We start from the raw sequence: 14,382 nt of genomic DNA on the forward strand, positions 1-14,382 counted from the left end.
AGGGAAAAATTTCCCCCAATCTTAGGCCACTTCTGTGGTCTGGCTGTTTTCCGCCTCCCATATTCATTTGACAGTGGGGACAGAGGACAAAACTTGAGTCTTACTCCGTATGAGATGCAAGTGTTGGTTCTTGCATGTTCAGCTCTATCATTTAAGAAATATTATCAAAACTTCATTCATTCAATGCATTTTTGAAAAGACTTTCTATGTCTTAGGGTCCTTGGATTAAAACAAACAAGAACTGAAAAAAAAAAAAAAGAAAGAAAAAAAAAAAAACCACATATCCATACACATACACAAGTATGCTTAAGTAAATAGGAAAGCTAAGTATTAAATTGGCAACCAAAATAAAAAGTGGTGATAGTTGTAGCAGAAGATTTCCTGAGTCTGCGCAGAGGAGTGAGGAAAAACATTCCCCAAAGGTGTAATATTTGGACAGAAATAACAGAAGTAGCAGAATTTATAATCTCAAGAATCATGTACTCTAATAAAGATGGGGCTGATTGGGAACCAGCAGTTAGCGTAATGGCTCTGTCGCTGGACTCCCACGTAGTCGACCACGGTTCGCGTCCCGGACCCAGTGGCTTAAAACTCACGCCAGGCACGTGTGCGTGCGTGCCCAAGATCCCGAGAGGAGAATGGAGGAGAAGGGATTGCGGCATGACCATCCCCGCTGGGGGGTGATTTCTCGCTTTCTGTCTCTATGTCTCTCTCTGTCTGTCTGGTGAACGCACGCGCCCTATAGCAAAAAACCTCTCCAAAAAAAAAAAAAAAAGATGGGGCTGATTATGGAGAAACTGGAGACAATATCAGGATCTACTTGCTCCCAAGAGATTAGGAAACTTCTTTAGCATGTCTATCACTTGATTAGATTTGACTAATGAATTAATGGAAATATGCATGGCTCAGACATCTTGGCAAGGCAAATGGTTCAGTTCTAGTCCTAACCACATGAAGGATTAGGAGCCTACAAGAGCTGCACACTGGCTAATAAAAGGTTCCATATTTTGAACTATTTTATCCAGTTTATAAGTACAGCCTAGGCAATGAGAACAAGGAAACAAAAGTTGATTAAACTATGGATCTACCATCTTGGTTTCACAAAGAAATTGACAAGCAACTGTACGTAAGTCATAGGAGCAACACTATATAAGGATCATGACAGAATAAATATAAATTCAACTACAGAGAGATTTGTAAGCATTAAAAAGAGAAATCTGATACAGAAGTCTACTTTCACCATTAAGAAAAAAAGGATGTGGGACCAGCAGTTGGCGTAATGGCTGTGTCACTGGATTCCCATGTAGTCAACCATGGTTCGAATCCCGGACCTGGTAGCTTAAACTCACACTGGGTGCATGTGCTTGGGAACCCAAAATCCCAAGAGGAGAATGGGGGAGAAGGCATTGAGGCATGGACATCCTCCTTAGGGGGTGATTTCTCACTTTCAGTCTCTGCTTCTCTCTGTCTTTCTAGCGAGCACACGTGCACTATAGCAAAAACTTCTCAAAAAAACAAAAAAAAGGATGCATTTGTGATCATGGTTATGAACTTGCAGTTCTGAGGTAAAATCCTAACCATTTATTTGCTCTGTGATCCTTGAAATTTTACTTAATATTTATTTTTATATTGTCAGAGGGTGGGTGTGTTCAACAGAGAGAGAAAGAAAGAGCAGGAAAAAGCACCCCCCAATAGGATGTGGTCATATTGCAATCCTTTCTTCATTTTCCATTCTGTTGGGATTCAAGGCACACATGCACATGGGTCCAGTGTGTTCTTCAAGACACCAGGGCTAGTATTTGCAGAGTTTGGCCATGTGAGATCTAGTTTCCTTAATGACTAAAATGGAGCCTGCCCTTCACTTAATACTTCTGTATCTTTGGTTTTATGTATTTAAATTTTCTTTAGAGCATGTACACTAGCCAGAGAGATACAAAAAGAGAGGAGAGGGATTGGCGAGTAAGAAAGCATTCTCCATTCAATTTATTTTCCTTCATTTCTCCTTTTGGGATTTTTGGCAAGGACACACATGTTCCTGACATGTCTTTCAAACCTCTGAGTCTGGGACTAGAACTGTGCTGTCAACCAAGTGGGGTCTAGCCACCTTAACCACCATAACACAGGCTTGCTCTACTTAACATTTGTAATTCTCAGTTTTCTTATCTATAAGTGGGAATATTTATAAATAACTAGCACACAGGATTTTTGTGATAATTAAAAGAGGATTTGGATCCAAATGAGGTGTTTAGACAAAGGACGTACTTAGTATCTCAACATCTGCAAAAAATTTTTAAATTTATTTATGTTTAGTTACTGAAAAGCCAAGGTCAAGTTGATTTACATTTGAATTCTAGTTATTCTTGATTATTTATGGTAGACCAAAATGTTCACCTTTATTTGTAATAGAGCAGTTGTCACATTATTTTAGCCTCAAAATTTGGTCTTTTGAATTCAATATGGAGACATATGAAAAGCAGTATGACATTTGTAGGGTTTGGCTGTCTTGACAATTCTCTCTCTCATATGCAAGTAACTTCTATGCACATTGAAGATACTTTATGTTTTAGTTAGTTCAACACTGTAAGCTGCTGGGTAAACCAATAGCTCCAGAGTTTCACAGGTAAAGTAATGATGTTGAGGGTTGGGGATTTAAATCCCATTCATGCTTCAACTGCCTCATGGAATTTCTTTAATTACACATTTAATAGGTCTAATAATGTATTTCAGAAGATACTGTTTATCTCCACCCTCTAAAGAAAACCACTAACCAACTACTTAGAAAACAGGGATTTCTTTTTCTTTCTTCTTTGCCTCCTCAACAGAACGTGACTATTTGGGGGGTTCATTTACTTCTGGCAAATGGCCATTTCCTGTCTCTAGACATAAAGGCTTAAAAGAACTTATAAAAAACAGTCGAAACCCTCTATAGACATCTAATAACTTATAAAGAAAAGAACATTTTGATGAGTTAGTGCAAATGAATCAAGAACATGTGGATCCTATTTCCCTTGAGTTTAAATTTGTAGAGAAAAACTTCTGAGAAAAATGAACTTTGTAGATGTCACTGAACCCAAGGGGAAAACATATGAGATGATTACTCAACTTAATACATTCCTAAGCTGCCCTATGCTTAGCTAAAGCACACGCAAGTCATTTGTAGCTCAATTTGGACTGTCAAACACAGACCCAATCAGGCTCTAATTGTTTTCAGAGAAAGTCCTGGACATCAGAAACTATTAAGGTGGTTAGTATCTTCAACAATCGATTTTAATATAGATGTTCATTTTCTAATTTCTTAAAGAAATTGAATGTTGTGGCAGGAGACTCTGGAAGTATTGTGGGTGATGCCTATCTTCATGACCAGGGGCTGGTGCACCGGAGGGTGGTATAGACAGGATCCAGTGAAGGACAACAGGGTACCAACCAGAAAATCATCTCTTGCAGCCGTGCTAAATGATGCCTTCATATCTAGGGAGAATTCATTTGCTTCACATGACTGAGCACTTTATTCTCAAAAGCTTTTCCAGGAACCAATATAATTACACAAGATCCAAGGGATAGACCTGTTGGCTTTATTTTAAAATCTACTTACAATAATTACTCAAAGAATAATTCACTAATTTTATGGTAGTAACTTCTACTAACGTATTAAGTGCATCTTAGCATAGGAGTATGAGTATATATCCAGAGACAATGAAGAGGGATTGAGGAGTAAGAAAGCATTCTCCATTCAATTCCTTTTCCTAACAAGATCTCTAAAAAAGAACCAATCTCCTGCTATGTATTGGGTGCCACAGAAAGCTGTCTAGCAACTCCCATAGATTTTGTCTGCGTGTGGTTTTTTTTTTTGGAGGGGAGAGATTTTTGCTATGGGGAAGTGCACTCGCCAGACAGACAGAGACATTAGAGAGACAGAAAGCGAGAAATCACCCCCCAGGGGGGATGGTCACGCCGCAATCCCTTCTCCTCCATTCTCCTCTTGGGATCTTGGGCACACACGCACGCACGCACTCGCGCCCGACATGAGTTTTAAGACACCAGGTCCGGGACGCGAACCACGGTCGACTACGTGGGAGTTCAGCGACATAGTCATTATGCTAACTGCTGGTTCCCGTTTTTTTTTTTTTTTTTTTTAAGACAGTGTTGTGCCATGCCATGATCCTCCTGCTTTAGCCTCTTAGCTAAAACTGCAGATTGAGTTCATAATCCTTTTACCTTAGCCTCCAGAGTTGCTGGGATTATAGGCACATCCCATCATGCCTAGCCTTTAGGCTGAACCAGAAATTGAATCTGGACCTCCCATGTGGTCCTAGCCTGAGAAGCACAGACTCTTAACATGTGAACTGCCATGGATGGACCACCTTCCATGAATATTTAATGTGAGTTGAGCTTACATGTTATTTGTACATTTTTCATCAAGCTCATTTTTTTTATAATTCCATGTCAAAGGAGATAATGGGGCAGTAGAAAGAAGTATAGGAAGTAAGCAGTGGCCACTCTGATATGGGCTAGGTCATACACACCCAACCCCAGGCTTCTGACCCCTTGGTAGAAGGCCTATCATAAACAAGTTGAGAGGGAAATTTACTCTTACTATTCTCACTTAGCATAGCTTTTCTCACATAGAAAAAAATGTATATATATATATGATCTTTTACTTTAACTCACATAGAAAAAAATGTATATATATATATATGAGCTTTTAATTTTGTATTCCCCAGCAGGTAAAGATTCTTTAGAGCAACTAGTATAATCGTTCTCAACCACTGGCTGGGGAAAATTTTTAAATGTAGGCTGCTCTCTTTCCCGATATGTCAATGCAGAAGATTTAGGATATGCCCCAGCATCTTATTTAATCATTTCCCCAGGTAAGTTTCACCTTATTTTACAGATAAAGAACAGGTTCTGAATGGTTGCAGCACCTCACAAAATACCCTTATTCCCAGGCCAGTATCTCACCGACAAACTGAGCAACCCCTGGGTCAATAGGAGAGTACTTCGCTATGTGACAGGGCTAGAAAAACAGCCCTGACTAAGGGAGACCTGGCAGAAACAGCCAACGTTTATGTTACAAAATCAATGTAGTTGAGTTATTATTATACCACATTCAGGTTCTAAAGCCAGTACATTGAGTGAAAATTTCACATGGGTAAAATGATTCTTGAGCGGTCTTTAGGAAGACTCTTAGTTGAGAACTGACCCATCATCTCTCAATAAATACAACCAATCTAGTTTTCCCTCCAGCTTTAGGAGAGATGGCTGGAGGGTTTTCCTGTTGTTATTGTCCTTCAGTTTTGTTTTCCTTTTTAATTTTTGTTTTGTTAGGTTTTGTTTTTGTTGTTTCTATTGCTCAAAAAAAAAAATCTTTTTGGCTTATATTTAGAAATCTGTCAGAAGCAACAACAAACCTTTACATACTAGCATCACTGACCCAATTCTTGAGCGGTCTTTAGGAAGACTCTTAGTTGAGAACTGACCCATCATCTCTCAATAAATACAACCAATCTAGTTTTCCCTCCAGCTTTAGGAGAGATGGCTGGAGGGTTTTCCTGTTGTTATTGTCCTTCAGTTTTGTTTTCCTTTTTAATTTTTGTTTTGTTAGGTTTTGTTTTTGTTGTTTCTATTGCTCAAAAAAAAAATCTTTTTGGCTTATATTTAGAAATCTGTCAGAAGCAACAACAAACCTTTACATACTAGCATCACTGACCCAATGCAGAAAAAAGCTACGCAACACGACAATTTGGGATAATTGGAAGAAAAGTGATGTCTTACCTTGTGCAAAGATTTATTGTAACAAGTAAGTTACATCATTTAAATATCTTTCTCCTTCTCCTTAATTCTGTGGTTAAAAAGTGCACAGAGGTGGCCATCTGTGTACACCCCACTACTGGATATAGTATGCCCTGTTGCTCAGCTGCTCATGTGCCAGGCAGCTGCAACCCTCACCACAGAAGCAAGTGTAAGGTCAGTATTTAAGGGTTTTCCCAGAGTTTTCACTTCCTGCCTGAGGTCCTCCAGCCTGGCATCACAGATGCCAATACTTGTCATGACCAGGTTTTTGTAACTTGGCTCCACCACAGGTCTAAGTCTCTGTAGATCCACCATGTTTCTCTATTTTCTGCTTCATACGGTTCCCTCACTAAAAGGCTGAGGCTTCCTGGTGTGGAATTCTAAGAAGTCCATGAAAAGAAATTTTGAAGGAGAGCATGTTAGAAAGCTTTTCTGTAACTGGGTTCTCACAGTTCAACCTAGAATGTTATATATGTATTATATTCTATCTGTCCATTCTTTTGCGAAGGTTTTTTTTTTACTTGTTTGTTTGTTTTCTAGCATGCTTTCTGTTGAGCCAAAAGACTGGAGAAGCAATTGCTCTGCCAGACCTCTTCCTCTTTCTTACCACAGTGAGTAGCAATGTCACCAATCAAAGCTCAGTAGGAGCCCCTTCTTGGACCATATATGACTGGATAAACAATAAGATGGTTCCAGCTCTGGCTACAGCTTCCATTGGAAACAGAGTCTTGGCTGAGAACATTGCCATCAGCCGAAAAACCCACAAGAATGGGGAATTGACTTCCACCAGAATGGGAAATTGACTTTTTGCCTAGAAAAATATATCATGACTTTTCCGACAACCTAATAGATGACTGTTGAGACTGCTGATTTCCCCTTCGATCTGGACGTCACGTGAGTCCTGTTCAATTCAAGTGGAGGGCATGGCACAAGGTTGTCTTCCTTCCCTTTCTAGGAGCAAGAAAAAGAAAGGCACCCATTTTCAGCTCATGAAAGTGGCTGTTATACTGTCCTTCAGTAGAATCTTCCAGCTCTAGTTGTTTTTATCCCTGTGTCTGATGTATATCTAACCACATGCTCAGAGGTTTATTTTCTATGTATAAAAATGTCACATCCTTTGGATAATCAGCACATTTAATTTCATAAGGAGCTTTAAAAGTTGCCTGTTTTGGAACTACCATATAATCCAGAGCATTTACAGAAAACATGGTGGCCTCGCCTCCTATACTAAGTGGGTCAAGGTTGTTAATAGTAACTCTAAAGATACACTCATATGGGGGTTGGTGATGATCTTAAAGGCATACAGACAGCACATGCAAATGTTGCTTGATCTTTGTATTCCTATGGAGGAGAGAGAGAAATGCTCTGTTGGTAGACTGTACTATAATGACATAGGCGAAGACATGCCTGTGGGTGCATCAGTGGGCCTGTACCAGAAGGCAGACACAGATGGCACTAAACTCTGGATCTGAAAGACACACATCCCACCTCTCCTATTTTATAGGCAAAAACATGGAGTCAAGAGAGATGGGTTAGTTGTCCAAAGCTATGTAAGAGAGCAGAGGAACCTGAACTCAAAAGTTTTTTAAAAATTTTAAATTCAATATTCTAATCTACATACCAAGCTTCATTTTTAGAATTAAAAATACCCAGTGGGAGATACATGAATTCAATCTCTTCCCATCCCATTTCTAGGAACCAAAATTTCTATGCTGATTACATGGAAGAATTGACTTTCTCTTACATGGAGGCCTCGAGTATGGACTCCTGCAGGCTTGGAGGCTGTCTGAGGGACTTCTGAGGCAAACCTTGCAAAAGAGTCTATTCTCCTTCAAGCACACCAGTCCCAATCCTAGAAATATTCTGGCCATGCCATGTGAGAAAACTTCTCTTTTTAAAGACCTGCACCCTGAAGTTTAACTGTAAAGAGTTTCTACTTCCTCTGTCTCAAGCTTCTTCTTTCTGGTCTCTATTCTGTATAAAATTTACATGTTTTCTATCTCTAGGTTGCAGTGAATAAGAAGGAAGATACAGCTATCTGAAAATTTACTCATTTATTCATCAATATCTATTATTTTTTTTTCCTGCATGAAGATAAGTACAGAAAAAAATGGATTTTCAAAAGCAGTTGTTCTCATTTTACTCTTTAAAACATTGACTGTCAAATATTTTTCCAATCCAATACATCTGAAAGATGTGGAACATTTGCAACAAAAGCAGCTGTGTTCTCAATGAAGACTAGAATAAACTGCTTAGAACATGTACTTTTGAGGGAAAAAAAAAAATGTTTCCAAATGATTCTCCATCCTCCCTTTTCTCTAGTTGGGAATTTTTAACTTAAGTTATTAAAACCAAAAATGAGTGGCCACTTTGTTTTATGAAAATATACCACGTTTTGCCTCAGTTTCTTTCTTTCTTCCCTTTTTTCTTTTTGAGGCTTCTGCTTTAGGATGCCAAGAGACAGAGAGAGGGAAAGTGAGAAATCACCCCCTGGAGGGATAGTCACACTGTAATCCCTTCTCCTCTATTCTCCTTCCAGAATCTTGGGCACGCACGCACACACACGCGCCCAGCATGAGTTTCAAGCCACTGGATCTGAAAGTCTGGGTCTGGAACTGCAGTGAGCCATGTTGGAATCCAATGATGTAACTGCTACGCCAGCTGCTGGTCCCTTCCTTCAGTTTTGATTCTTCACTCAGTAAACTCTGACTCTGCGGAATCCCTCCGCACCGCCCAATCTTTGACATCTCCCTAAGGCAGAATCCTTGCATTCTCCCCAACTGGCGAGAAACACAGCAGATATCACTCAGTTTCACCAACATTTTCCCCCAACTCCAGATGACACAGAAACTCAGGGAAAGATCCTTATCACCAAGATCCTTATCACCAAGTATAGGTTCCATTCTCAGACATGGCCAAGTCTATATAAGACGCCCTAACATCAATGTATCACCACTGGCCACAGAAGCAAAGTTATAGTAAAACATGAATACACCCAACTAGTTAACTCAGAAATGTCCTTTTCTGGGACCAGGAGATATTGTAATTGTTAAGCCGCTGTGTTGATCCTGGTTCAAGTCCTGGACCCGGCAGCTTATAAAACTTATGCTGAGCACTGCATGTGGTATGGCCATCCCCCTGGGGGGGGGATTTCTCACCTTCTGTCTCTCTGTCTTTCCAGAAAGTGCATGCACCCTACAGAAAAAAAAAAAAAAAAACTGTAAAAAAAAAATGTAAGCAATTTCCTTTTTCTTGAACTTTAACTGCCATATACAAAAATGCCTTATTTGGAGAGAATTTTGTGAAGCTGTAATAGCATCTGCTTATAGGGCAAAGCATAAACCATAGGGCACATGAGAAGCCAGGTAAATAGCAGTCTCCCTTCTATCTTTAGTCCTTCCATACACCTTCTCTACATGGATGGACTCTTTTTACAAGCCTCAGGCTTAGTGGCAGTATATACAAATTCCACACCCTAGACCAAGTACTGTTTTCCAGTTCTCTCTGCACTACCCTGTTCTCTATTCGCTTTGTCTAAAAGCAATGGAGGCATAATGGACACAGTGCTGGGTTAAGGAGGGCAGGCAGAGGACTCCATGTGTGGATGGTAAGTAACTGAGAAGACAGTATGCCACTATAATCTAAAGGGGCTGAAAGTTGATGTCACCAAAACACCCTCAAGCCTTAATTATTCAGATATCTCTACTGAAAGGGAGAGTAATAAAACGGTAGCAACAACAACAATAATCAGATTGTAAAGAGCTATCCACACAGAACAGGGATAGGGAACAGGAAAGTTGGGGAAGCTTACCTCATTGTCTAAGTGTGTGACTAAAGCACTCCTTGTCATAGGGGAGTGGCTGGCTAACTGGTCATGGGCTCACTAACTGAAGCAACAAAATTTATATTAATCCATGTATTGTGGTTTTCACTGAGCAGGCCAGGGTTACGGAGCATGGTGGCCTAACATTGAGGAGTTTTAATTTCTAGTTCTGAGACTTTGGCATGCCTGTGGTGAGCAGTGGTTAGAGCAGTAAGGATGGAAGAGAAAGTGGATTTGAACCCTTGACAAGATCTAATGTGGGATATGTGACACCAAGCACTGGAAAACGCCTAACAAGAAGGGGAGAAACTTCCTTAGCGATCAGCTGTCATTTTAACAATGGGAATAGTATAACCGCTGGTCACAAATCTGAACAAAGACAACCTGAGAGTAAGGACGTATTCTGTGTGAGTGGAGTGGGAGGAAGAGGGAAAGGAGAAAGAGAGAAAAAAAAAGAGGGGAGGGAAGAGAGAGGAAGGAAGGGGGGGACGCTCGAGGTAGAAAGAAAATATAAGCTGTTTGCAAGTCCTCAGAGCTCTTGGAAAGCAAAGGCAACATGGCATATCTGCAAAGTCTGGGAGTAATTTTCCTCAATTATGTCACAGCCTATGAGCTTCATGGTTTCCACCTGGAAATCATGCTTGGGCTACTCAAAGGATACATTTTTATAGCAGCATATTAGGGTGACGATTATTACGATCATAACCACATTCCTGCAGAGGATGTGACTATTTCAAAGATGGAATTTATTTTTCCAAACATACACAATTTGACATTAGATTTTTACCTCAAATCGGGGCCGGCATAGATACTTGAATGATGTATTTGGACATAAAAAGACATTCTTAGAGAGAACGCAGAGTACTTCATTTGCTCCTTCCAGGTCTCAGAATGTTAACCACACCCCTGCATTATGTAGAATTGGAAAATGGCGCATTATGCTTTCTGAATTTCTGTAAATAATCGTCCACACGAATTGGAGCTTGGTGTGAAGGATATAATTTTCCCATCATAAATGTAAGCATCATTTCATGTTTCATTTAAATCCCTTTTTTCAGAACCACAAAGATCCTAAGGCATTGCATGTCTGTGACATAAGGCAGGCCCCACACTGGGTTTTTTTTTTTTTTTTTTGTGATCCATAAGACAGAGAGGCAGAAAGTGAGAAATTACCCCTGAAGGGATTGCCATGCTACAATCCCTGCCAGAAAAACAGAGAGACAGAAAGTGAAAAATCACTCCCTTGGGGGATGGCCATGCCACAATCCCTTCTCTTCCATTCTCCTCTCGTGATCTTGGGCATGCACACACCTGTGCCTGGTGTGAGTTTAAGCCACCAGGTTCAGGACTCAAACCATGGTCAAATACATGGGAGTCCAGTGACATAGCCATTATGCCAATTGCTGGTCCCTCCAGTAGTGTATTTTTGAGGGGCCTCTGTTAACCTTCTCGTGAACCACACTGGGTTTTTTTTTTTTTTTTTTTTTGGTGATCCATAATGTGATTCTGAAATAAGTGACAAACCATTTTTAACACTGCATATGTTCAAAGCCCTCTGCCAAGAAGGGGAAAAATAGTCTTGGCACCAGAAGCTAGAGTGCAACGGCTTCCTTCGGGATCCGTAATAAGGAAACAAGTGACCACACCCTCAACCTGGTCAAATGAGTGGGAGAGCAGTGTGTGAACCACTCAGGAGGCTGGGATGCATTTCTTCAGGGGATCCCAAACTCTATTTTCTGGGGGAGAGGAATCTGTTCAGCATTTCCTGATACTTTTTGGATTCTACGTGCAAATGTCGAAAGGCAGGGGAAGGTGACAGTGAACTGCTTCCAGGCAGTAGACTCCAATCCTTATTTCCACAGGATGTTGATAATGAATTCAAAACTCACTTTGCTCTATCATCAGCTGACCTGCGGTTTAGATCACACTAGGTTGGTCTGGGACCTTGGTTAGCAACAAATTGCAGAGCTGGAGGCCCACCCTGTCTCAGAGCTGCCCTCATGGGCACAGCATCTTAGGATATCCTGCCACGTACACAGGCTCACTACTAAAAGTGACAAACAGCAGTACCACAGGTGTTGTGTTTCCCTCAGACGCCACAGAGTAAACAATTTAAATGACAAGTAGATGGTATTTAACATTTCGAACAAAATCTGTTTGTGCTAAAAGCACAGTTAAAATAAATTATGTGTTAGGCAAGGACCCAAACTGTACACCGTGAGAGAAAATGTCCATCTTCCTCCTACATAGAAGAAATCTAATTTTGTTTTTAAGAATGCGGAGCTGGAGTTCTTCTCTTCCAATGACTCCAACGTCTAGACAGGTGCCCACCAAGGGCCTTCAAAGGTGAACCAAATGCTCCCCTAATGAATTGTTCTCACTCTGGCACAATAGGGTCTGTTTATGGAGAAATGGCTTAGGTATGTTGGAGGACAGTAGGAAATTCCCATGGAATTGGTGAACAAGTAAGATTCCACCCCTGGTAGTCTATACAGATGAGACTGGGGCCTGGCCTTAAGTGAACCATTGCCTCCTCTCTGGAAGGGGGCAGGTGGCCACAGCTGTAATTAGGGCCTTCTTCAATGCTATGCTCTGGCCTTCTACCTTCTGCTTCATATTGGGTAAGGGAAGGAGGCAGGTTCAGATTTCCTTCAGGATACAGAAGAATCTTGATTAGTACTTGTAAAAGATTCCCCACTTAATAGTTCTATGGCCTAATGGTTAAGGAAGCTGGATTCCCCATAGCTGACCATGGTTTGAGTCCAGGCCACAGCTGTTTGGAAAACACACAGGATGTGTATGTTTGCATGCCCACATCCTCCTGGCTGGATAGAGAAATGGCAAAGGAATTTTGGCATGACCATGACCAATGCGGGGAGAGGGTTGCTTCCCCCACCACCACTCTGGCGAGCACATAGGACCTCTGGCAATTTAAAAAAAAATCAGTGGAAATCCACTGACTTTCTAGTTTAGATTTTTTTGTCCTAGATGCCTTTGCACCTAAGAGGAATTCTTGGAAGACTTAATACATGTGTTATGTGCTATAGGATGCTTGTTCCCTTGGGATATTGAAATATTGAATATGGCCTCTAGGACTTGGAAATGTCTCACGATACAGACCATTTCCAGCTTTTAAGGGTGAAAGACATCCTTTCTGCTTTCTATGGAGAAAAAAAATTTACAAATACGTGCATTGCTCCAGAGACCAATAGCTAAATGCCATGTGAGTCCCTGGGGTACAACAGACACTGGAAGCACCCATCTTAGGCTAACTTCCAGATATGAATGAGGTGTCTCAGAGCTGTGGAGTGGGGAAATCATTGTTTCACAGGGAATGGTATTTTTAGAGTGCATGAAAAATGAGGAATGCATGCAACTGCATATGATAATGCAAAGCAGTCACCCCAAATCAGGAGTCTGGGTCATATTCTCACTGCTCATTTCCATAACAGCCCCTGATTTTGCTCACCCATCTCTGTAACAAAGTTACTACCTAAGAAAAATGAAACACTTATGGAAAGGTCATTATGCTATCTGCTGTCAATCTTTTATGGCCAGCTGTGACATTTCTTTCTTTTGGTTTTCTGAACGCATGCATTTTGTTTTGTTTTGTTTCTGTCATAGTGTGCATGTAGTCACCAAAGAAAGACACGGAGAGAGAAAGAGAAATCACCCATCAGGGGATGGCCATGCTACAATCCCTTCTCCTTCAATCTCCTCTCTGGAATTTGGGGATGCACGCACACACTCCTGGTGTGTTTTTTTAGATCACTGGGTCTGGGATTTGAACCAATGAAGTTGGCTATGTGGGATCCAGTGCCTTACCCACCATGCTACTTGCTGGCCCTGAACTCAGGAGTTCATGATATTTAATTTAACTGAAAATATCAGTGGATAATCTTCATCTCTTACCCACCTGACTGATTTCTGAATTTCTCTATCATGGACTGACCTATCTCTACAGTCCTAATTCCCATCTCTTTGCATTCCTGTTTTGTGTTGTGAAATAACTTATCTCTCTGGTCTTCACACAGTAATCATTCTGGACTCAGCAGTAAATATTCTTTTTGCATTTTTTAATGTGGGGATCATTATATTTTTTAATTCTGGCAGGTTGTTTTTGTGTCCCCATTATTGCCTTTTGAAAATCCTCCTTCCTTTTGTTGTGAAAGTGCTGTTTTATCTCTTCTACTAGGGCTGCTCCAATCAGAGCTGATTGTACTGTCTGCTCCGCTAAGCTCCCCCTCTCAAGCCCCTGAGTCCTCTTCAATACGTGGTGATCAAAGTCCCCAGACTTTGGGCAAATTACACAAATGGAGAGTGGACGACAGAACGTGTTTTTTCTACTTTTAATCACTAGGCCAAAGGACTCTAGTCAGACTTCTCAGGTTGGAAAGTGACCAGCAACATCACAATAATTTATAAAATTGTAGTATACAAAATCAAATCAATGTTTGTGTTGGGGGAAAAGAAAATGCCTATTCCTGATAGTTTAGAAACTGAGGATAAGTAAATGGTGAAATGTAGGACAACATCAATTATGCATGATATATGACAACCAAAAAATCATGGAAATGTGCACCCTGGAATCACATACATTTCTGAATAAGGGAAGTATGGCCACTGATGGGAGAATTTCATCACATGATTCTCCACTTTTTTAAAGAAAATTTTCAGGGGACCTGACCTGTTAAAAGTCTCAGAAGATACATCCTTACTCACTAAGCTCAACACCAGCCTTTGACTAAAACAGGGTGAACTGGCCCATT

The sequence above is a fragment of the Tupaia chinensis genome, unplaced genomic scaffold (genome assembly GCF_000334495.1).
Source record: "Tupaia chinensis unplaced genomic scaffold, TupChi_1.0 Scaffold000101_1, whole genome shotgun sequence".
NCBI classification, from domain to species: Eukaryota; Metazoa; Chordata; class Mammalia; order Scandentia; family Tupaiidae; genus Tupaia; species Tupaia belangeri.